At 50.2% G+C, this 23,517-nt stretch overlaps 1 long non-coding RNA gene across 1 annotated transcript in view; it reads left to right on the forward strand.

Annotated features, from left to right (window-relative positions):
- Positions 1–20,315, forward strand: part of LOC135362782 (uncharacterized) — a 28,524-nt gene extending 8,209 nt beyond the window's left edge. The window contains exon 4 of the long non-coding RNA XR_010407989.1: positions 20,018–20,315. This is a non-coding gene — a long non-coding RNA (uncharacterized LOC135362782). The remainder of the gene's footprint in view (positions 1–20,017) is intronic.
- The last annotated feature ends 3,202 nt before the right edge of the window (positions 20,316–23,517 follow it).

The raw sequence follows: 23,517 nt of genomic DNA on the forward strand, positions 1-23,517 counted from the left end.
TCTTCGCTGGCCTTCACGCTCTGTTCATGCCAGCCCCTCGCGGAAGATTCTGTGTAACCAAGAAGGACGGCGTAATCGTGCGCAGACACGCTGGGTTTAGTACGTGTAAACACAGCACACAGAAACACCAGTTTTTACAGAGCACCCCAACACACCTGTTGCTTTACGATGTTGATGATATTGATAAAGGGGCTGTAAAGTTGAGGTGAAATGGCCTCATATTTAAATAGGAACTTCAAGTGTTTTACAGCTGAGATTTGACTGAGCTGGTGATTATTTCTGTTAGGAATGTTGCACACATATCTCTATAGGTTCAGGGAAAACGATAGCAGTGTGGCTAGAAAGCAAGGACAATGGAACCAGACTGCCTCGGTTCATGTTCCAGCTTGTTTCCTTTCTAACTATGTGACCTAACTCTTCTGTACCTCGATTTCCTTCCCTGCTCAATGGGGAGAGAGTCGTAGTGCTTATAGGATTGCCGTGAGGACTAATATATCACGTGCTTAGAACAGGGCCCGGCATGTCACAAATTCATTGTAAGTTTTCAGCCACTTCTCTCAGTGCTCTCTGTGTATCTCCAGCATGTAAGATAGGTAGCCTCATTTATCGGGGAAAAGAATCCTAAGATGTTAGTTAACATTTTCAAAGAAATGGATGGGCAACCACTGTGGTAAATTGGTCCATGAATATTTGGCAAAGCCAAGGCTTCAGCCAGTCTTTTCTGAGTCACAGGCTGGGGGACCAGGAAAAACCTAAAAAATTATCTGGCTCGGGTGCGCCTGGGTGGCTCAGTCGGTTGAGCGTCTGACTCTTTATTTCACTCAGGTCGTGATCTCAGGGCTGTGGGATCCAGCCTGGTGCCGGACTCCATGCTGGGCGTGGAGCCTGCTTAAGATTCTTTCTCTCCCTCTCCCTCTGCCCGTCCCCCCCACCCCCTGGCTCTTGTGCACGCACACGCTCTCTCTCTCTCAAAATAAAAAAAATAAAATAATAAAATAAATAAATGAATATCTGGCTCCTTCTCCTTTTCCAGAGAAGAGGGTCTCTACCACACAAGTAGCCCTGCTTTGAGTAATGGAAACAAGCCTCAGGCCCACAGAAGGGAGAGTTCTGGATGCAGGCAAGGGCATCAGCGTGGGCCTGGCGCGCAGGATGTGTGGGAGGGCCCAGCCCCGCAGGGAGGAATGGGAAGCGCTGCAGAGGGGCACTTAATGCGCAGGAGCAAACCCGGGCAGGCCCTCGCTGGATCCAGTCCCACTTACGTGAGATACGATTGGTGGAAAGATGAGCGTCTGAGGCCTTTCCTGCCCCAGGGGTGCTTGTAGATGACCATATAGTTTATGGAGAGTGAAAGGTAGTGTTGTTCACAATCAGGTCGGGACACTTGGTGTAATTTGGGACTCGTGGCCATCCTACTTCTGTGGCCTGTGGTGACATGTTCTCCGTTGTTCCTCTGGCCAGTCAGCAGTCTTTTCATCAGAGATGCTTCTTGAGGAGGAATATTATTCTTAGTCCCTGATGTCTTAGCACTTCTATGTCTCTGGAAGGTGATGCCATTGATCTACCTTCCATAAAGGGAGGAGCCCCATTGTTGAGCCTAGAGGACCTTATTCGGGGTATCTAGGAGAAGGGAGGGTCAGAGGGCCTCCCTCTGACCCTCCCTTTATTTATTTTTATTTTTATTTTTATTTTGGTCGGACGGTTGCTTACAGTATGTGTGACAGGACTTGGTCTCCTCTTCTGTAGAGCAGCCAAATACGTCTGTCCACCTTCCGGTCTGCACCAGGCTGTGGGCTTTCATAGCAATGCCACCAGCAACCCTTGCACCAGCCACCATGGCCGACGACATCCGTGTGTCTTGGGCATGTGTATGCAAAGAAAGCAAGTGCTGTAGTTTGAAATCCAGGCCCTTGTTTAATGGCAGAAGGAAGACCCCAAAGGAAGGAGCTTTTCCCCCACCTGACATACTTGTATTTGACTAAGTCTTTTATGGAAGAAGAAGAACAACAACAACAAAAAAACCCCAAAACACTTCCCTCCCCCCACCCCCCCGAATAGGTCAAAGTCAAGCTTTGCTCTTTGTTATTTTCTTAAAAAAAGACAAGAAAGAAAAGAAAACTGGGTCCCTTGCCTGAGTGTTCTCCTATGTGCCTATTTAATGATTAATAATACCTTGTGGGCTATTGTTTGATGTGGCCTCTGCTGGTTTGAACAGGAGAATACTGATTCACTCTTGAGGCATTTATGAATCACAAGTGTTTACCCTGAGACAATAAACGAAAGGGGGAGATTGAAAAAAAAAAAAACCCACCCAAATATGTTGAATTCTTTGAGCAAAAACTGGAGATAACAGGAGATCTTAGTCTTTGATACCCTGTGTGGGGCCCATTGCTTTCTCTCACAGAATAAAGACCATGTCAAATGACCAAGATGAGGCATTTGAGTTTTATAGATTTTTCCTTTCACTTGCTGATAGGGTTGAGGCGTTTCCCCTTGTTTTCCAGGTCACATGCATCCCTTGTCTTCCCACCTGTCTGGTCCCTCCACGTCAGTCGTTTAGAAGGGAGTTTCTGGATGGTTCTTTAGGGGCACTATTTCCCCCCGAGAGGGTGGATTCAAGAGTTGGAGAGACCCGACAAGCCTCGGTGACAGACCGGACCAGGGCAGCTAAGGAGGAGCCGCTCCCTCGATGACACCTGGTTTATCACAGTTGCACTTGCAATAATAGGTCCTAGACTTATTTTCCCTTCTTTCTGCCCTGAAGCCTAGAGTTGAGTGAAAAAAGATTGCTACTTTTGCCCCTGATGGCCGTTTACATTTTTTTTTTTTTGAGATAGTTTTAGACTTACAGAAAAGTTGCAACAATACTAAGAAAGCCCTCATACCCTTCACCAGCTTTCCCTGTGTTCATCATCCTACCTAACCATGGAGCAGTCATCAAAACTGAGCAAATAATCTTGGTCCAGTGCTATAAATGACTGACTTCCTTCCCATTTCATTATTTTTTTCTATTAGTTTTATTTTATTTTATTTTTTTTCTTTTCCAGGATCTCATCCAGGATTCCAGGCACATTGAGTTGTCTGGTGTCCTCAGTCTACTTCTCTCTGTGACAGTTCCAAAGTCTTTCCTTGTTTTCATGATGCTTTTAAGAGTACTGACCAGTTGTTTTTACAAAATGTCCTCCTGGGGTCTGTGTGATGTCTTCTCACGTCTATGTCGGGGAGCTGCGCTTTTGGGGTGTATGTGTCAAGGTGATGTGCCCTTCCCGGGGCAGCAGGGAAGGGGTGACATGATGCTGCCCTATTTCACTGCCGCTGTTTTTTTTTTTTTTTTAAAGATTTTATTTATTTATTTGAGACAGAGAGAATGAGAGACAGAGAGCATGAGAGGGAGGAGGATCAGAGGGAGAAGCAGACTCCCCGCCGAGCAGGGAGCCCGATGCGGGACTCGATCCCGGGACTCCAGGATCATGACCTGAGCCGAAGGCAGTCGCTTAACCAACTGAGCCACCCAGGCGCCCCTTCACTGCCGCTGTTAACCATGATTATGAGGGCAAGTTAGTTTCTGCCAGGGTTGTCCACTGTAACGTTATACTTTCCCCCTCCCTCTTCCCTACATGTTTTGGGGCTGATACTTCAAGATTCTGCAAATATACTGTTTCTCCAAATTTAGACTCTATCAAAGGATCTTGCCTGTGGCAATTACTACTGTAGCAAGCTAATAGTGATTTTTGATCTCCCTCATTCTTTTTACATTTATCAATTGGAACTCTCCTTAAGGAGGAATTGCATGATGTTACATGTGATAAAACAGAAATAAGAAATCCATACTCCTTTGGAGCCTACATTTTCGATGGAGAGAGAGACAAGCAAAATACATGGAGTGGGGTAGGTAGCATATTAATGGGTGACAAGTACTAGAGAGATATGTCAAGTAGGGGAGGGGAGAGAGGCAGTGCGGGAGCAGCAGGTGTAAATTGCATGATCAGGGAAGGCCTCTGAGGGAAGACTGGAAGCAGGGGAGGGAACCAGCATTTGAATATCTAGGGGGAAGCTTTCTAAAGAGGAGAAAGCGCCAGTGCAAAGGCTCTGAGGCAGGACCACGCCTAGCGATGGGCCCTAGGAGAGTGAGGAGGCCGGAGGGGCTGGTGGGGCTGGTGGGGCTGGTGGGGCTGGTGCAAAGTGAGCAAAATGCAAAGGGGAGAGAAGGGGGAGAGGCTGCAGAGAGTGACTGGCCAGATGCTGCAGGCTTGGGGCTGTGGGCTGTGAGGGAGGCTGGAGCCATGGGGATCACAGACTGTGCTTCATGTTACTAAAAGATCACCTTGGCTGCCCTATGGTGGGCAAGGAGGGAGTCCAGGAGACCACAGGTAGGAAACCATAACATTCATCCAGGAGGTGGTTGCACTGCGGATATATTTTGAAGATAGAACTACCACTGTCAGGAAGGGGCTCCTTGTGGCCAGCAGCTTCGGGCTACCTCCAGAACCCCCAGGGGGCATATCCTCCCTCCCTGGCCTTGAAGTGGGGTTTCAGGCCCACGTCTGAGAAGTGCTGGCTGGCCACGTTGAGTCCAGGCACTGTGGCCTGTCCTGGGAGCCTTCTGTCACCTGGGTCCACCTTCCATCTCTCTGCACAGCAGGACTCTCTCTGCCCCCGGGCCAAGCTTCTGCTCAGGCCCACCCACCACCTCCCATCTTCCCAAGATCCTTCCCATCTTCCAAGGATGCAGCTCTGCCACCTCCAGCCCCGCTCTCTGAACACCTCCCTCTTCTTTTTTTTTTTTTTTTAAGATTTTATTTATTTATTTGACAGAGAGAGAGACACAGTGAGAGAGGGAACACAAACAGGGGGAGTGGGGGAGGGAGAAGCAGGCTTCCCACTAAGCAGGGAGCCCGATGCGGGGCTCTATCCCAGGACCCTGGGATCATGACCTGAGCCGAAGGCAGACGCCCAACGACTGAGCCACCCAGGCGCCCCTGAACACCTCTCTCGGTGTGGGACACTAACCAGGTCTGCTTCATGTGTGCAGCCCCTGGAGACAGAGACCACAGACGCGTCCGTAGTCTCAGGGCCCCTTAGACACCAGGACCGGCCCCAAGTGCCTCGGCAGCCTGTTAGCTGGTCTGTTGGTATATGGCATACCTTAAGAATGAAGCAATTATGTTTCTTCGTAATCATGTAAGTATATTTTGCATTATACTCCACATATGTTCATATTTCCTTTAATATAGAAATAATGTTTCTGCCTCTCCCTCTGGCTAACTCTTCAAGTCAGATGGAAATTCCAGATTTGCTCTCATTGGGCTCCTCCGTACCTGTAGAGAGGTACTGTAAAAACATAGTTTGAGAAGTCAGGTGAGGGGTGCAGGGAGAGGTAGATGTCACCGAGGGTTCATTTGCTACTAAGAGATTTCTCTTTATCTAGTGATTGATTTTATCTTTAAAAAATGCATATGGTTGGGTGCCTGGGTGGCTCAGTCGGTTGAGCGTCTGCCTTCAGCTCAGGTCATGATCCTGGGGTCCTGAGATCAAGCCCCATGTCAGGCTCCCTGCTTGGTGGCGGGTCTGCTTCTCCCTCTCCCTCTGCCTGCCACTCCCCCTGCCTGTGCTCTCTCTCTCACTCTCTCTCTATCAAACAAATACATAGAATCTTAAAAAAAAATGCATATGGTTAAAAATTCCAAGCAGTACAGAAAGGTAGATCCTGAAAAGTCACCCTTCCATCTGTGGCCCCCAGCCCCCAGGCCCCATCTTGAGGGCAGGCACTCTTACTCATCCCTTCTATTACCAATCCGGGGACTGCTAATGAACAGTCAACGGCTGATAGCAGAAAGTGATGACCAGTTGAAGGTAAACTGAGGCACCGTGAAATGCAGCCCCCAGCAATGTCCTTCTCAGGGCTAAGGCGGCCTCCATGCCATTTCTATTATTGTCTTTGGTTCAGGCCCCCTAAGGGTAAGTTTGCCAAGACCCCACGCTAGAGTGGAATTGGGGCATTTGTCACTGCCCTCTGTGGCTGCGGGTCTGTGCCCTCACAGGGAGATGTGCTGTCATTGGGATTGTCTCTCCCGCAAAGCCGACCAGAGGGAGGGGCGCCGCCCAAAGCTACACTGGGAAGAAAGGCAGGTGGGGGCACAGGGGACGCCAGCCCCTGCGCTGTGATCACAGCAATGTGAGAGATGACAGTGAGGTTTCGGGGGGCTTTCTTGTTCCTCCCCACTCCTCCTGCGCCTCAGAGGCTCACCTGGGAAGCAGCAGTCTTGGCTACCTTTCCCGTGGGAATTCAGCGCAGCCAACAGAACCCCTGAACTCTGCTGGGCCACTGCCAGCAACCTTCAAGCCTTTCCCCCCTGCCGCTTACGGTGACATGATGTCATTTTTATTGAGGCAAGATTAGATTTTTTTCTGAGTTTTCAAAAGTGTGGTTCACATGATCTCTAGTACTTTTCCTATTGAGTGAAGACCACAGAGCTGCCAATTCCAATTTTCTTCAGCTTTTATCACTAGAAGAAGCTTAAAAGAAAAAAGGAAGGGGGAGAATGGCTGAATGAAAATATTCCCCTTGGCCCCAGCTGTGAGCGTGAGGGTGGCGGGGGACACCCGCATCGCCCGCCCCCTTTGTGTGACTAGTGCAACAGGAAGCTGTCAGAAGACTGGAGTCGGCCCTGGCTGCTAGACGACACACAATGTCCCCTAGCCCGAAGGGTCTTCCTGCCAGGAACCGGAAGAGAGGGAAGGCGCCACCTCGGGTCATTCACGGTCGTCAGGAGAGTATCGGAGAGGATGCTGATCCTTTGGGAGACTATCGGGTAAAATAGACTCTAGGAGAAGTTTCCTCCTCTTAATTCTAATTTTACTAGGTCTCCTCTCTGGGGGCAAAATTTCCCATTCATGCATTCATTCAGCAGATTTACTGAGATTCTACTAAGTGCCTGGCTCTGCTGCAGATATGGGGTGAATAAGGGAAAGTACATGCCATTCACTGTTGTTTTTTTTTTTTAAAGATTGATTATTTATTTTCTTATTTGACAGAAAGAGAGCACGAACAGGGGGAACAGCAGAGGGAGAGGGAGAAGCACGCAGGGCTCGATCCCAGGACCCTGGGATCATGGCTGGAACCAAAGGCAGACGCTTAACCGACTGAGCCACCCAGGCGCCCTGCCATTCACTGTTCTTTTTTTTTTTTTTTTAAGATTTTATTTATTTATTTCAGAGAGAGAGAATGAGAGAGAGCACATGAGAGGGGGGAGGGGCAGAGGGAGAAGCAGACTCCCCGCCGAGCAGGGAGCCCGATGCGGGACTCGATCCCGGGACTCCAGGATCATGACCTGAGCCGAAGGCAGTCGCTCAACCAACTGAGCCACCCGGGCGCCCCCATTCACTGTTCTTTAAGGGAAATTAAAGAATGCCGATTTACATGGATCATGGTTTTTCAGGTGCCAACTCAGCCTTCAGAATGAGTTGGTGTGATGGAAAATCGTGAAAAACATGAGATCCAATCACATTTTGGGGGCATAAAATGAGAGAATGAGGCCTGGAAGAGTAAAGGAGATGCCAAAAAAATACATGTCTCGGGATGCCTTCGGCTCAGGTCATGATCCCAGGGTCCTGGGATCGAGCCCCAAATTGGGCTCCTTGCTCAGCGGGGAGCCTGGTTCTGCCTCTGTCTGCTGCTCCCCCAGCTTGTGCGCTCTCTGACAAATAAATAATAAAAACTTAAAAAAAAAAAAAAGGAAAAGAAATAAAGAAATACATGTTTCCCTGTTTCCCACTCCATAGGAGTCTTAGAGTAGAAACAACATTTACATGACACCGCCACTGGTGAGCCACATTTTCCTGCAGGTCTGTTCCTCACCACAGCCTGTGAAGTAGGGCGGGGCAGAATTTACTACAGCTCTGTACTGCACCTGGCACGTGGTAGGTGCTCAGTGAGGGTTTGTTGAATAAATTTTGAGTAAACCCCCAACTTCCAGAGGTCAAACAGACTCACAAGTAATCAAGAGACCGGTCCCAAGTCACTTGGGAGTAAGTGGCAGAGTCAAGACTTGAACTTAGAGGTCTTGAATTCACACATCGAAGCTCATCCGTACTCGGTACTCCTAGGGGCACTGTCTCTGGAGAATTCTCTAAACTACTGGCTTTTCTTTGGCTGTCAGGTAGGTGACTCCGGAGGCAACCTCCTTGCAGGTTGCAGTGAGTCTTTGAAGAGTCATTTCAAAAGGATGGCGGCCAAGGTGACTTCACACGTGGACAAGACATCTCATGAGGAGACCCTGCTTGGTTGGAATGTTCTCCCAGGGTTGACTTGGTTGTGCTAAGAAACGTGGGCATCAGGTGTTGTTCTTCAGGTATGGATTTCTAAGCGGTCCCAATATGGGTAGGACTATCCTTGTGGAAGTCTCTGCAGCTCTCCAACTCACTCTGTCTCTGTCATTTATGTGGAATAGAAGACGCGGGGTTCAGAGCAGACTTGTGCAGGAATTCTCCCCATTTGTGTCTTGTGAACCTTGATTTTTCTCCTCTGCAGAGGGAGAGAAGGACTGTGTTGGGAGTGAGGTAAGTCCCAGGTAGTTTAGAAGGCTTTGTCAGGGTGACAGGTAGTAGCTACAGTATCACTGGGCTGGAAGAGACCCAGAAAGGGACTGAGCCCCTTCTCCTGCCTCCAGAGGCTGGTGCTGGTTATGTCCTGTAGAAATATGCAGTGTGGGGACAAGGAGGAGGCTGCAGGAAAGGAGGGTCTGTCTGGATAAGAAAGGAGACCAGAGTGTGAAACTTCATCTTTTTGTCTAATCTGTGCTAAGGGCATGAGGTAGTACAGAAAGCTTTGTTCTAGAAGTCAGAGAAGAATCCGGGTTCTAGTCCTGCCTCTGCTGTAGACTCATGGTGTACGTCCCTACAGATGATATTCATTGCTGCCTCTCCGGGCCTCGGTTTCCCCATCAGTAGTCTAATGGTTTTCAACCAATGCCTTGGGAGGTGTTTCCTTCCCAGGGAGTGCAGGGTCTGAATGTGGAGGTGATGCTGGGCAGGAGGGGCTCCTGTAAGCCCTCTGATCCTTCTACCAGAACGATCTGGCTTTTGCTTGTTCACACATTCCACGGTCTTCATATGATTTTGTTCAAATAAAGTGTTCCATTGGTTTTGTGTTTAAGTTTGAAAACCACCAACTTAGAGACTCTCAGAAATCCTTCCCAACACGAAAATCATATGATTCTTCCCTTATGCCTCCCTGACTTTTGGACTTTGTCTCCTCTACCCTGTAGCATGTTCTGCGTTAACCACTTATATCCTTGTTTTTCTCTTTCCAAAGGCTCCTCGCAAGCCAATTCCACAAATAATTATGAGCATGTGGGGGCCTGCTGCAGAGGCTGCCTGGGACAGGGCACCCGGCCCTCAAACTGCTCACACTGTGTGGTGGGCTGGGGACAGTTGAACCAAAAACTACAAAACTACACTGTGTCTTACTCCTCATATTCTTCTCCCATAACTGGGACCTCGTCTTACATCTCTCACCCACGGCCAGCACATGGAGGGCACGGAGTAGGTGCTTAGTAACTATCTGCTGAAAGGATTGAAGAATGAATGGCTTGTTTCCCTCTTTGGGAAGAATCACAGATGTCTCCGTAGCGAAGGGCCTTCCCAGGACCGACTGGAGCTCTGTGGATGCTGTGAGCTCCATGTGTTCCCTTTATGAGCTGGGTTGGTTACGGCTCTTGGGGGTCATCCCCTGTAACGGGTTAAACTGTGTCCCCTTAAGAAAGGTGGCAAAGTGCTAACCCCTAGTACTTCAGAATGTGACCGTATTTGGAAATGTGGATTGTTAGAGGTTTGTTGGTTTGTTGAAGGGAGGTTGCGGATGTGATTAGCTAAAATGAGGTCATGCTGGATAGAGTAGGGTGGGCCCTTAATCCACTATGACTGGTGTCCTTACAAGAGAAGAAGACACACACAGACACACAGGGCAATGATAGTCATGTGATGATGTAGGCAGAGGTGAGAGTGATGGACTCAGAAGCCAAGCAGTGCTGAGGTAGGCACCAGAAGCGAGGGAGGCAAGCCAGGATTCTCCCCTGTAGATTTCAGAGGGAGCGTGGCTCTGTTGACTCCTTCATCTCAGACCTTCAGCACCCAGAACTGTGAGACAATACATTTCTCTTGTCTTTTTTTTTTTTAAGATTTTATTTAGGTATTTGTCAGAGAGAGAGAGAGAAAGAGCATAAGCAGGGGGAGCGGCAGAGGGAAAAGCAGACTCCCTGCTGAGCAAGGAGCCTGACCTGGGGCTGGATCCCAGGACCCAATCCCAGGATCATGATCTGAGCTGAAGGCAGATGCTTCACCGACTGAGCCACCCAGGCGCCCCTACATTTCTGTTGTCTTAAGCCACCCCAGTCTGTGGTACTTTGTGAGGGCAGCCCTAGGGAAGGAATACATCACCCTACCCCCAATGTTATGCTTAAAAGGAAAAATCTACAACCTCTTTTTCCTTTAACCTCTATGAAGTGTTCACGGGAAAATATGTTTGGCTTGAATTTACTCTTTTGAAGCATTAATTACAGTCTCTCATCAAAATACTTCATGTATTTAAAGCTCTAAAAAGTCTTTGTATATTGGGTCATAGGTGTGCATATATTGGATAGTAAAATAGACAAATCAAAAAGCAAATGACTTCCCCTCCCCCACCCCGCAACAAACCAAAAACTTCACTCCTAGCCCTCATCTCTTTTTTTTAAGGCAAATTTGCTGAGAATTGGCTGCTTCATTTGACTTGAGAATTTGAACGCCAGTTGGGTCTGCAGATGAGTCTCACTTTCCTCTCTAGGAGCTGGCCTTGCTTGTCTGGATTAAATGGGAGGCAGAATCACTCTTCATCCCTCTGCAGAAGGGATACTACTTGGTTCTGAATATTCTTCTTGAGTTTTGATTCCCTGGCCATCTTCCTGGGGGCAGGTGGCCAGCTCTGGCTTCTCCTGGGTGCCCTTGATCAGGCAAGCATAGCCCCTCCTCCACCATCCCCAAGGAGATTCAGGAATTTGTAGGACCCACCTCACTTCGGGTTATTGAATAACTGGTGGGGCATCGAATGTCATGGCTAAGAAAACAAAGCTGCCTCCCTGTTGGGCCAAATGACCTCATAGCCCCAGCTGGTCTCATGGTCCTGGCTTGCTTGGCCTTCCCTCGGTGACACCTTCCAACAAGCCCCGCCTACATCGTACTGTTCTAAACACCTAACTGATGACTCTCACAGAGCTCCAGCCAATGACAGCAGCTTAAGGTTCTAAGCCTCCGGCAGTCTTGCAGGAGGGCGAGGGGGCCTTTCTTTACAGCTTCAAGAACAGAAGATGGGAGTTGGAAGGAATGAAAGGCTTACTGTATTTTAATTCAAAATCCACCGTTAACCTCCCAAACTGGATTTCCAGCCCCCCGTAGGTGTGGAGAAGACCAAACCATCACCACCACCCCTCTCCCTCCCCCAAATCCGACCTGGCTGACCAGGGCTTTGCTGCAGGAAAGAGAAGTTTCTAGTGCCATTTGTCCAGCATAGGTACCACAGCAACAATAATGTGGGAATCTTTGAGCCACAAATCTGGTGGGGAAAACCATCTTCCCTGGGTTTCAGCAGATGACCGGGGGCTTCCCTTAGGTTGTATCTGCGGAACTGCTTTCATTCACTGCTGCTGGCTTCCCAGTCAGTGTCTCTGACAGATTACCACAAAGACCAGGAGAACGGGGAATGGTCTCCAACAGCAAGTCGTGGTCTCCTCAAGTTTGGGTTGGAAGAACTAGGGGAAACTGAAGGGGAGGTAATTACTCTGTGGTGACATTAAATTCATGCATTTGCTCCCTCATTCATTCACTTATCCATTCATTAATTGGACATTTTCTGAATTCGTTCATTACAGGCCAAGCACTGTGTGATGTGTTGGGGAAATAAAGACCATGTCGCAGTTAGTGTTGCTAGTGTGACTTGTGCCTGAGGAGAAGTCTGTCCAGGGGGCTGAGAAAGTTCTGGGGAAGAAGAGATCAACCAGTGGTCCAGGGGAAGTGGGGCTCGCTCTCCTGGGCTGAAGATTACCTGGAGAGGAGCCTCCAGGGGGAGTGTCAGTCCTCCCCAGGCAGGCAGCGGCAGGGTGGGTAAGAGAAACAGTTCACCCCAGTGGTCTCCTTGGAATTGTCCTGTGCCTTCCAACTTCCTTACATGAAGGCTTTCTTTAGAAAAGACAGGGAGAGGGGCGCCTGGGTGGCTCAGTTGTTAAGCATCTGCCTTCGGCTCAGGTCATGGTCCCAGGGTCCTGGGATCGAGCCCCGCATTGGGCTCCCTGCTCTGGGGGAGCCTGCTTCTCCCTCTCCCACTCCCCCTGCTTGTGTTCCCTGTCTCACTGTCTCTCTCTGTCAAATAAATAAATAAAAATTTTTTAAAAAAAAGAAAAGACAGGGAGAGACATCGAAAGAAAGCAGATTCCCAAACTTTTTTTTTAAGATTTTATTTATTTATTTGTTTATTTACTTATTTACTTTATTTATTTATTTAGAGCTAGTGCGTGCACAAGCTGGGGGGAGGGGCAGAGGGAGAAGCAGGCTCCCCACTGCGCAAGCCCATTGTGGGCTCAATCCCAGGACCCTGGGGTCATGACCTGAGCCGGAGGCAGACGCTTAACCCACTGAGCCACCCAGGCGCCCCAGATTCCCAAATGTTTTGAGACAAAATTGGTTATGGCACATAGGACCCAATCCTTGCATTTGACAAAAAGATGTCATAGGCTGTCCTTTGGTCAACTCTAGGTCTCAGTTATAAATGAATTTATAAGTACATGGAACTCTGGGCCTCTCTCCCAAGGTCAGACTTCCATATTCGCTTGTCTGAGCACCGGCTCCAGATGGCATTGGAACCATGCTGTTTTATGTACTGGCCTGACACATCCTAAAGCAGACATTCTCCAACTTAGCACCTGAGAACATATTGCCAAACTGTTTATCAAAGGGTCATGCCCATTTTTATTTCCGTAGTATATGGGAGCAAATGAGTTTAATTCTAAATTATCTGCTATTTGTGTCTTGCCAAACACATGATCGAGAATGAATTTAGCCCTGTCCTTGTATCTGATAGACTCAACACAAAGAAATAGGTTTGCATTACATGAGTTTAGTTCCTTTACATTGAATTATAAATTAAACCTGACCTTAGCTTTTCTTATGTGTCATTACAAAACAAAAAAGGTCCTTTTTGCATCTTCTGCTAAACCATCATTGAGAACCCCAGCCACTGGGCCACTCAATGTCCCTTGTATCAGGACATATTAACTCTTTCACTTCAGCCTTGGTTCCATTTGTGTATCAGATGATGATACCTTGGCTCTTCAAGAGCTCAGAGTTTACCTTGGTGCTTGTGGGAAGTAAAGGTCTCTGAAACCACCTCTTCTCCTCTTTCGGGGAGATTGAAAACAGGCTCAAGGACCACTAGCCAAAGGCGCATCAGGTATCAGGGCAATTCATGAGGAGGTAGGCTTCCAAAACTGCAGGTTCTCTTTAACCTCTGTATTGGGGAGTGAGGTGAGACTTCTGGCTTCTTCCCTGTGCTAGACTTTGGGACCTGCCTGTTCGCCCAAGCAGACCCTGAGTCCACGTGTTTAAGCTACTGCAAGGAAAGACTGTGAGCTTGCTTCTAGAAAGCTGGGAGAGTGGTAGCAGCAGGAGACTGGCAACCGTCCTGCTTGGTGGTGGTGGTGGTGGGCATCGAGGGGTGAGTCCCTGTGCAGGTGGCTGAGGACAGAAGTCTGGGAGGGGGCAGAGAACAGGCATGAGACCAAGGTGCAAAAGGTAAGGACTGCATCACAGTGCCCCCTGATTCAGTGACCACCTCCTGGTAAATGTGGTGCTCACCAATCTCATTAGCTACCCTCCTCCCCAGGAAGAGAGCTGGGAAAGTTCCACCCCAAGCCTCCCCTTTTGTGGGCTGCAGCGTTTAAGTCCCTTCTCATAGCAGCATGAAGAAGAGAAAATCAGGTTTACTCCCCAGGGTACCCTACTGCAGCAGCCCGCTAACCTGGCTGTCTACCATAATTGCACCTTTCTTTCCTCAGTGACGTTTGGGATTTTCCCCTCCATTTGTTTCTTGAGCTTTGCTATTATAAGCGTATTTGTTTTTTAATTGTAAGCAACCTAAATTTTTGTATGATATTACCTACAAGGGAATAACCAAATGCTTGGAGTTCTAAGGCTAACATGTGCAAGACAGAGTGAACAAATCAAGACACTTTGGGGGTGAGGCCTTGAGAGCTAGGACTCCAGCAAGAACTTAAGTCAGCAGGACAATTCTCTACAGGTGACAGGGCCTGAGTTGGGTGTGACCGAGCCCAAGAGTCAGGAGATCAGAGGCAGTGTTGGAGGTGGGAATAACTGTGAGTAGATATGAACAATTGTCATTCCTTTAGCCCTTTACAATTTGTAAAGTATTTTAACATCCATTATACCCCTTAATCTTCACACCAAGCCCACGAGTGCCTATTATTATCCTCCCTGTTTTAGCCACGGGAAACTAGGTTCAGAGAGTTCCAATGGGTTGGATCTGGGACTCACACCTGGGTTTTCTGGCCCCAAATGTCATCTTTACCCCACCCCCTCTCCTACACTGTCTGGGCTGGGGGAGGGGACCAACCCAATTAAAAGGGAAGAAGTGCTCTAGAGAACAGTGGAAAATTGTGGTACTGAGTTAAGGCTGAGCCAGACTGAGGAGGTCCAGTGCAGATTTCACGCAGAGGGAATAAGGAGCCGTTGAAGGCTTTTGGGCAGGAGTGTCACATGATACAAGTGGTAGGATCCATCAGTCCATACCTAGTGTTCACAGAGGCTTGGGAGGTGGAAAGAGGAAACATGGGAGTAGAGATGCTGGGAGGGGGCTTCGGGAAGAACCCTGGGTCTCCAGATTCTATTGTTAGTACCCAGGATGTTGCTGGCTTTTTTTCTTGGGATTCACTACTGTGCCATGGATTTGGAGTTAACCACAACGGAATATTCTGTCCCGTTCATTCACTGTCTTTATTAATGAGCCAGTGTCTTTGACGTTTCTTCCACATGATTTTCGGCATTTCTGCTTTACCCCACCTCAGGGCTCCCTCTCTAAGCAAAGCTTCAATTAAAGCCACGCCCTAACATGATTTAGAATTGGAGCAAACATCGACTTTTATTAGATTTCATGAGTATTTACTGAGAACCAACTATGTGCTGGGTTCTGTGCCAAGTTCCTCCGTCCGGGAGGCGGAAGGAATGGGTTGCCGAGCAGCGTGTTCGGGTGCTCTGGGGCTCCAGGGGCAGAGTGGGCAGGGAGAGAGGGCGTGGGGGAGGGGGCCGGGGCGGAGCTTAGACCGGGACACAAAGAATGCAGGAGAGGGCTACCAAGACCGGCTCCTTTTCACACCAGGAGGACCGGGATTAGGCACGGATCCACCTGCAGCCATGAATGTCCCACTCTGAGGTTGCCTTTGTCGGAGGATCAAAGGGTGTCTCGGAGCCGCCAACAGCCCCAGCCCCAGCTAACTGCTCCTTTCTGCTCTGCGGCTGGCCAGCCCTCTGAAACTGGCTGCTCCAGAATATCGAGTTGGGAGTCTGTCTCCCCCCCTCCTCCCTCATATCTGCTCCCCTGGGGCTGCAGTAGAGAGCCCCACCCTCGAAGGGGAAGTCTGTGCTGCGAGGTGCAAAAGGACACCGGAGTCCAGCGTCACCATATGCCCTTGGGCAAGTTATTTCTTCTCTTCGGTTCCTTCCTCTTTCAGAACTGGAGCAGCTCCGGGAGCTCTGAAGATAGGATGGTGATTACTGCAGAATTGCAATGTGCGTGCGTGCGCGCGCGCGTGTGTATGTGACTTGCTGTTTAATAGGGTGCTAAGACGGCAGGGGGGCTGGCCTTTCCGTCCCCCACCCCCACACGTGTGGCTCTCATTACTGTCAGGAGGCCTTAAGTCGGGCCCCATGGAGATGAGAACAGACCCCTTAATTAGGCACCGTTCCCAGAGCAAGAGAGGGAGTAGCCTGCGCCTGGCTGCCCTGGCGTCGCGGGGAGCCCAGCCTGCAGGGCTGAAGGGGGGTGGGAGGGGGAGGCGGAGGGCCGGGGCATCTGAAGGACTCAGCAGGTTTACACTTCGCTGACCCGATGGATGAATGGGGCCCTGTCCACCCACATGGGGGCCTGGAATCTTCAATTATGGCAATTACATCAACAGGTCGGAAGGGCAGCACTTTCCACTGAAGAGGTTCAGGGCTTAAAAGAAAAATCCTAAAGCCACTGTTTCCCCCCCCCCCCCTCTTTCTTTCTTTCTTTTAAAGGGATTGGGTTGATGGAAGAAGACCCCCATCTGCAGTCTAATTGGGCTGTGGGGAGAAAACAAAGATGTGGCACATTTTGGGGGGTAAAATCTGGCTGGCACGTGTTCACCTGCTTCTGGACGCTCTTCTCTCAGTCAACTTTGTGTTAGAGTTCCCCGTGCACTTGTGTCTCCCCTGTCGTCTTCCTGAGCGAGGGACGGGTGCCTTCATCTCTGAAGCTTCCTGGCATGCAATGCAGTGGGAGCCACTCAAGGCAGCACCAAACTGGCCTCCAAGGGTTGGATTAGACCTTGGAGAAGTCATGTCTCTCCGACCCTTGGCTTCCCCAGCTGTAAAATGGGCATAATGCTTTCTATCCTTTCTCCTTCCTAAGCTCTTAAAGAAGACTTTAGATCCTGCTCTGTACTCAAGCTAATTGGATGGGTTTTTTTTCTCTCAGCTGCCCTGCGGCTAGGTAGGTGAGACTCAAGTGAGACTCTTGCACCAGCAGCATGGGAGTCACCTGGAGCTTGTTAGAAATGCAGAATCTTGGGTTCCATGCTAGACAGACTGAATCTGCATTTGACCAAACTCCCCAGGAAATTCGTGTGCACGTTACAGTTTGAGAAACCCAACTCTAGACTGAAGCTTGTATACAATAAACATTAGTTGAGTGAGACTGAGCCTTGTGGCCTGGCCTTGCTCTCATCTATAAAATGGGGATAATGATATTTGTTCTTTCCCATGGGGGGATGCTGGGAGAGCACATAAAGTACAGTTGACCCTGGAATAACACGGGTTTAAACAGCATGGTTCCGCATATATGCAGATTTTTGTTTCAGTAGATACAGTACCGTACTGTAAATGTATTTTCTCTTATGATTTTCTTTTTTTTTTAAATTATTTATTTATTTATTTGAGAGAGAGAGAGAGAGAAACATCATGAGAGGGGATAGGGTCAGAGGGAGAAGCAGACTCCCCGCTGAGCAGGGAGCCCGACGTGGGACTCGATCCCAGGACTCCGGGATCATGACCTGAGCCGAAGGCAGTCGCTTAACCAACTGAGCCACCCAGGCGCCCCCTTATGATTTTCTTAATAACATTTTCTTCCTTCAGCTTACTTTATTGTAAGAATACAGTATGTAACAGATATAACACACAGAATATGTGTAGATCGACTGTTTGTGTCATCGGTAAGGCTTCCGGTCAACAGTAAGACTATTAGTACTTAAGATTTGGGGGAGTCAAAACTTATACTCAGATTTTTGTCTTCGAGGGGAGGCAGTGCCTAACTCCTCCATTGTTCAAAGATCAACTGTACTTTGTAATTATAAAGGTATTTTATCCTGTCATTCACTGGACCATTCAATAAACATTTGCTGAGCAGCTGTTATAAGGCAGGCTTGAGATTCATACAATATCATTCCTGTTTAGAAAAAAATTTGCAGTCTCCTAAAAGTCTGATTTTTAAAGGAACTAAGTACAACAAAATGTGGTAAGTGCTATCAAATAGCTATGCTCAAAATAGGAGATGGTAAGGGTGAGCGATAATCAGTTCTGATGGAAGTTCAGGGCTGGGTAGGTCAGAAGAGGCTTCACCGAGGGGGTGGCATTGAGCTTATGTGGGCATGAGCCAGGTGAGGGAAGAGAAGGGCCTTCTCGATGGAGCCTTTGAGACATGAAAGAGGGTGGGGGAATTGGGGTGGCCTTTAGTCCCGAGGTCTAGCGAGAGTGACTGGAGTGAGAGTGTATTTGCAGACAGTCGCATGACTTGCTTGGTGAGTATAGACAGGAGAGGTCCTGCTGCCTGTTTAGTTTCTTTGGGGCCCATCATCTGGTTTACTTTAGCTTCCAGGCCTGTGTTGGGGTTATCAGCCTGAAAGTTATAGTCCTGCCTACACTGTTAACTGCCTAAGAGGAAGACATCATTTTTTGGTCTGTTTGTTTATTGGTTTTTCTTTTTATTGCTCATCTGCTCTGATAGGTGGGTTAGAACACCAGTGTTCTACTTCTTAGGATTTTAACATAACACGGAGTAGTGGGGGATTAGTGAAGGAGCGGAAGTAGGCTTCCAGATATGTCATTTATTTTTACCACCCAGTTGGAAAGGCAAGTTGGCACCTAGGCTGAGAATTGAGATGTCAGCATGTTTAGGAAATGGCCGAAGCCCTCCTTCAGCTCCAGTGAGATGTGTCGCTGCCCTGCTCCCCTGTGACCATCCCACTGTGTCTACCGGTCACAGTGGTCACAGGCTCAGGGCGCTGTGGCTCTCAGCCAGCCTGTGGGTGACAGGAGAGATAGCAGAAACTGATACATATGGGAGAGGTGGCTCTCATCCAAAGCAGGCAACCATGCCTCTGGGCTCTGCCTGGTCCCAGTGGGTGAGACCAGAGGGGAGAGTGGGTGACACCATATGGGTGTGGGCAGAGGGAGGCACAGTGCAGAGCAGGCACGGGGTGTGATTTCAGTTCTCCTGAGGCTCAGGAGACTTGCAGCTTGACACGAGGCTTGAGCTCTCTTTGCTCATCCAGGCCAGCAGTGTGCATGCGTATGCTGTGCCCGAATGCAACTCCACGATGGAGGGGGACGGACCTCAGCTCTGGGGGCTCTGGCCACTCCTCAGTATGGCCGGAAAGTGGCTGGATGCTTGCTGGGCCTCCTTTTTGCTCAGTTCAAAGCTAAAGGCAAGGACTTTGTCTTGCTCGTATGGGATAGCGCCCTTGGGTGCTGAGTTAATATGTAACCAAACTTGCAGAAAGGTTTATCTGTTTGTCTCTGGCAAGGACATTTGGGCAAACGGCTTTCTGCACCACTGCCCTCGGCGTTAGTGTTTATTCTCTTTGGGCTAGGGAAAGAGATAGAACCTTCCCGTATCACTGGTCCCTTTTAGTTCTCTGTTGACATATCCGTGGTGAACTTTTTAAAGAAAACGACCCCAGGGGCTTAATGCTCTGGGTGGAGCTTCACTGTAAGCTTGGGAAGTGGCACAATGCAGAGAAACTTTCTGAGATGTGCAGCCAGGTAGGACTGGACTCTTGCACTTAAGAATTGTGAGACTTAGGAAAGTACTTTACTGCCACATGCCTCAGTTTCCCCAGTAGTACCACAGGAGTGAACTGCTCTTCTTGCTGGATGGGGGGTGGGGGTGGGCAAAGGACACAGCACAGGGACAGCTGCCGTGCTGGGAGTCTGGATGTGACCCAGCCCCCGCTGGTCTAGAGAAGGAGAATCAGAAGCCTTTCAGTTCATGTGCGGGCAAGCAAAGGAGCCCAGTGTCACCCCTGAGTCAGCCAGAAAAGGAAACTGCGGCCAGGAGCGCCCCACCCTGCGGGGGCCCCTGTGACCACCACACCTGTCCTCAGACCCACACAAACAGCACAGAAGGGAGCCCCACCACCCTCAGGCTTCCTGATCTCACTCTCCACACCCACTCTCGCTCCACCTGACCTGGCCTTTGCTCTCCCAGCTCCGGTTGCCTTGCCTTTTTGGATCTGACCCTTGCCAGGTCCTTGCTATCGCCTCGAACCTGCTCAAAAGTGACGGATCGAACATGCAGGGCACGACTCCTACCGCCTCTGGTGGGCACGCCTCCCTCCTCAGCGGGGCCAGCAGCTCCGTGCCGCCGAAGCAGCCTCCTCCCTCCTCTGGGTGCTCTCTTGGTTTCCGGGGTGCCGTTTCCTCCTGCCTCTCTAGCTCTATCATGTTTTATTTTTTATAGCTGTGGGGAGCAGTCTTTGAGGATTTGGGGGGTGAACACGCCACGGGCCCGCTTCATCAAGAGTGGAAATCGGCAGGAGGAAAAAGGACGTCCTTAAAGTGACGTGAGGAAGTCTTCAGGTGAAGAAGCTCTCGGTGTCCCCTTCGGAGGGCAGAGGGGAAGTCCTGAGCAAGTTCCTGATACCAACGACCAGATCTACCTCCTCTAGATGCTGCAGAGATAAAACGTTTCTCTCTTTGCCCTGAGCCTCGGTTTCTTGTTTTGTAAAATGATGACAATAATGATTCCAATTTAGGCAACTTCATGGGTGGCTATGAGGACCCCAGCAGGTACTGGAGGTGGAAGTACTTGGTAAGCTCTGCAGCCCCAGGCACTTGACAGGGGCTGCCCACGTCGGCTCTCAGCCCCGTTCTGGGTGGAGGCCTGAGCATCCTCAGCCGGGGGCCGTTCCTGCTTGTGCTAAGCAGCCCCCTGCCAAGGCCCCTGAGTTTCCGGGACTGGAAGACAGATGAATTCCATGTGATCCCTTTCCTCAGGCTTTTCTCCCAGATGGAGTGTGCCTTGTGGGTGGTGAGGAGGCTGGAGGAATTCGCAAGGGTGACTTTGCGGGAAGCCTCCAGATGGGATCTCCCGTGGCAAACACGCCTGAGTCGAGGACCCCAGCTCCCATGGGTCCCCCCGCCCCAGTTAAGAGGGGGCAGAGCGTGGCAGATGTGTGGGGAATGTGTGGGGCTGCATGTGTGACATGGCATCCCCACGTAGGCAGGGAAAAAGTCATAAAGGGCATGTCGTTATTCTGATTTCATACATGAAGAAACTGAGGGTAAGAAGGGCCATGCTCCTCCTCCACAGTTGCACGGCTCATAGAGGGAGATGTGGCATTTGAACTTGGGACAGTCTGGCTGCAAAGCCTCCTTACATCACCGGTCATGTGTGTAGTAATGGTGATCTCACAGGGTCAGTGAAAGAAGGATGGGAACGGTGCTGTGTAGGGATAGAGGAGGAATCACTTCTAGCCGGAGAAATCCAGGGAACCTTCCTTGAGGAGGTGGCTTTTGCCTCCAGGGTTTGAGGAAGAGACCAGCTTTGGACATTCAGAGATGTTTTTTCTTTCCGTTCAGTTGTTCAGTTGCGCTCTGTGGGTGGCTTCTCACGTGTGGTGAATCTTCATAAAATCCACTTAGTTCACGGCCTCGGCGTAGTTCAGAGACTCTCCCCGCACAGGAGAAGTCCCGGAGAACTGGGGATGGGAGAGGAAGGCGCTCTGGACTGGGTTCGACCCAGGAGCTTTCCTGGAACAGGCCATGGGGAGAGGTCTGATGCAGTGGGTCAATTAAGAACTGGATTTTATTGCAGATTTATTGCAGCCTTCCTTCCTTCCACCCTCCCTCCTTCCCTCCCTCCCTCGAGTCCTGAGTGCCTGCTCTCTGCCTAGGGCAGTGCTGAGTGCGGGGGAGGGGGGGAAGGGGAGGTGGGGGCCCACTCTGACACAGTTTGGGCCCCCTGGGAGTCCAGTGTTTAATGATGGGAGGGATAAGGTTGCAGGGCCCCAGGGTCCCAGTGTTTGCCTAGAAACTCAAGAAGCCCCCAGCGTGGGGCAGGGTGACCCCATTGAGGGGTGTGGGTAACTAGAGTAAAAGAAAATAAGCTGGCCATACAGATGGGGGGGAGGGGTGTTGGGGCGAGGGCGGGGGAGGGGGAGAAGCTTGCAGGGCAGCCGGAGGGGAAGGCCCAGGCAAGCCGCAGAGAGGGCTGAAGGAGGTAGGAGCTGGGCAGCTGGCCCACCAGGGGCCGTCCCCCGCAGCTGGCCTTGCCCACAGCTGTACTCCGGCGAGCGGCCCACGCCAGAAGCCAGCTTTCATCAGCACAGCAGAGCAGAACTTGGCTGCTTCACTGATTTTCTTCTACCGCTCGCCGCCCACTCGGAGAAAACTTGTAGAAACTCTGCCTATAGCAGAGGTGGTTGGGTAAACCAAGGACGGGAGACGCTGCAGGACATCCTTGCACGCCCTTCCGTCCCAAGTTCGTGGGCCGCGAGCAAAGGGCCTGAAGTTTCGCCGGCACGTGGGCCCGCCAGCCGCAGGTCCTCGACCTCGAGGTCTCTGCCCGGTCACACCATTGAGGGGTCTCAGCTCTGGAAGGATCTGAGGGTAGCGAGGCCAGTGGTTGCTAAACTGACAGATGGTCACCTGGGAAGCTTTTAAAAGTACCCATCGCCAGGCTCTGAGCCCAGACGTATGAGTCAGTAATCGGAGCCCGGGCCCTGTCCGGTTGTTGGTTCTGTAGGTCCCCCCGCTCAGAGGGGTGGTCCCCGGGGGCCAGTGAGGCCCGGGCAGCACTTCCTTGCTCTTGGCAACTGGCCTTTTCTTGTGAATTTATCGTTCTCATTAAGGGAACGGCTCTACAAAACCTGCTGAGAGGACCAACACTATTGTGCTCCTGAATGCAGGGCTGAGCAGCCAGGAGAGGGGTTCTGGGCTGGCTCTGTTCCATTTCATCAGGGAGAAGGAGCCCTTCCCTGGGGTGGGGGAGCCTTGTCTGTGCCAGGCACAGTTGCCTCGAGATGCTTCCCCTAAGCTGTGGGGAGAGCTGGTCAGCCAGAAACGTCCTCACCAGGGCCTAGCCGAGAGGAGGGTGCGTGGAGCAGCGCTGCTGACCGCCCCCCCTGACGTACCCCCATCGCACCCCCTCCTCCCCCGGCCTGGCTGAAGAGCAGGTTGTCTTCTGGAGGAACTGGGGCCTTGGGTGTTTCTCTGGGAAAACACTTTAGTTTTCATTTCTAAAGCCCGAGAAGTGCTCAGCAAGAAGATAGTAATGATTTTACTCCACGTGCCTGGGATGTGCTCACACAGGCTTTCACGCGCTCCTCGTAGCTGCCCTGGGAGGAGAGAGGACAGGGGCCACCTTCCCATGCTGAGCCCAGAAAGGGATGGGCTTCTGAAGGGTTTAGTCCTGAAGGGCCATGGTGCATGTTAGGTACTGTCACCTTGTTGAGAAAGAAAGTGAGAGAGAGAGAGAGAGAAGAAACAACTGACAAAGCCAATGGGGTAAAATGTTAACAATAGTGAATCAGCTGCGTCAAAAACATATGCATGTTTTTATATTAATTTTATTTTTACACTTTTTTGAAATTTTAAATTTTTTTTTTTAGTCTTTTTCTTTTTTTTTAAGATTTTATTTATTTATTTGAGAGAGAGAAAGAGAGATAGCAGGAGCAGAGGGGAAAGGGAGAAGCAGGCTCCCCCGCTGAGCAGGGAGCCCGATGACATGGGGCGCGATCCCAGGACCCTGAGGTCATGACCTGAGCCGAAGACAGAAGCTTAACCGACTGAGCCACCTAAGCTTAAATCTATTTTCAAATAAAAAAAACTTCTGGGGCGCCTGGGTGGTTCAGTCGGTTGAGAGTCTGCCTTTGGCTCAGGTCATGATCTCGAGGTCCTGGGATCGAGCCCCACATTGGGCTCCCTGCTCAGCAGGGAGTTTGCTTCTCCCTTTCACTC

The sequence above is a fragment of the Mirounga angustirostris genome, unplaced genomic scaffold (assembly GCF_029215605.1).
Source record: "Mirounga angustirostris isolate CCGP_5_RB_7025 unplaced genomic scaffold, mMirAng1.0.hap1 SCAF_1, whole genome shotgun sequence".
In the NCBI taxonomy this organism is placed as follows: Eukaryota; Metazoa; Chordata; class Mammalia; order Carnivora; family Phocidae; genus Mirounga; species Mirounga angustirostris.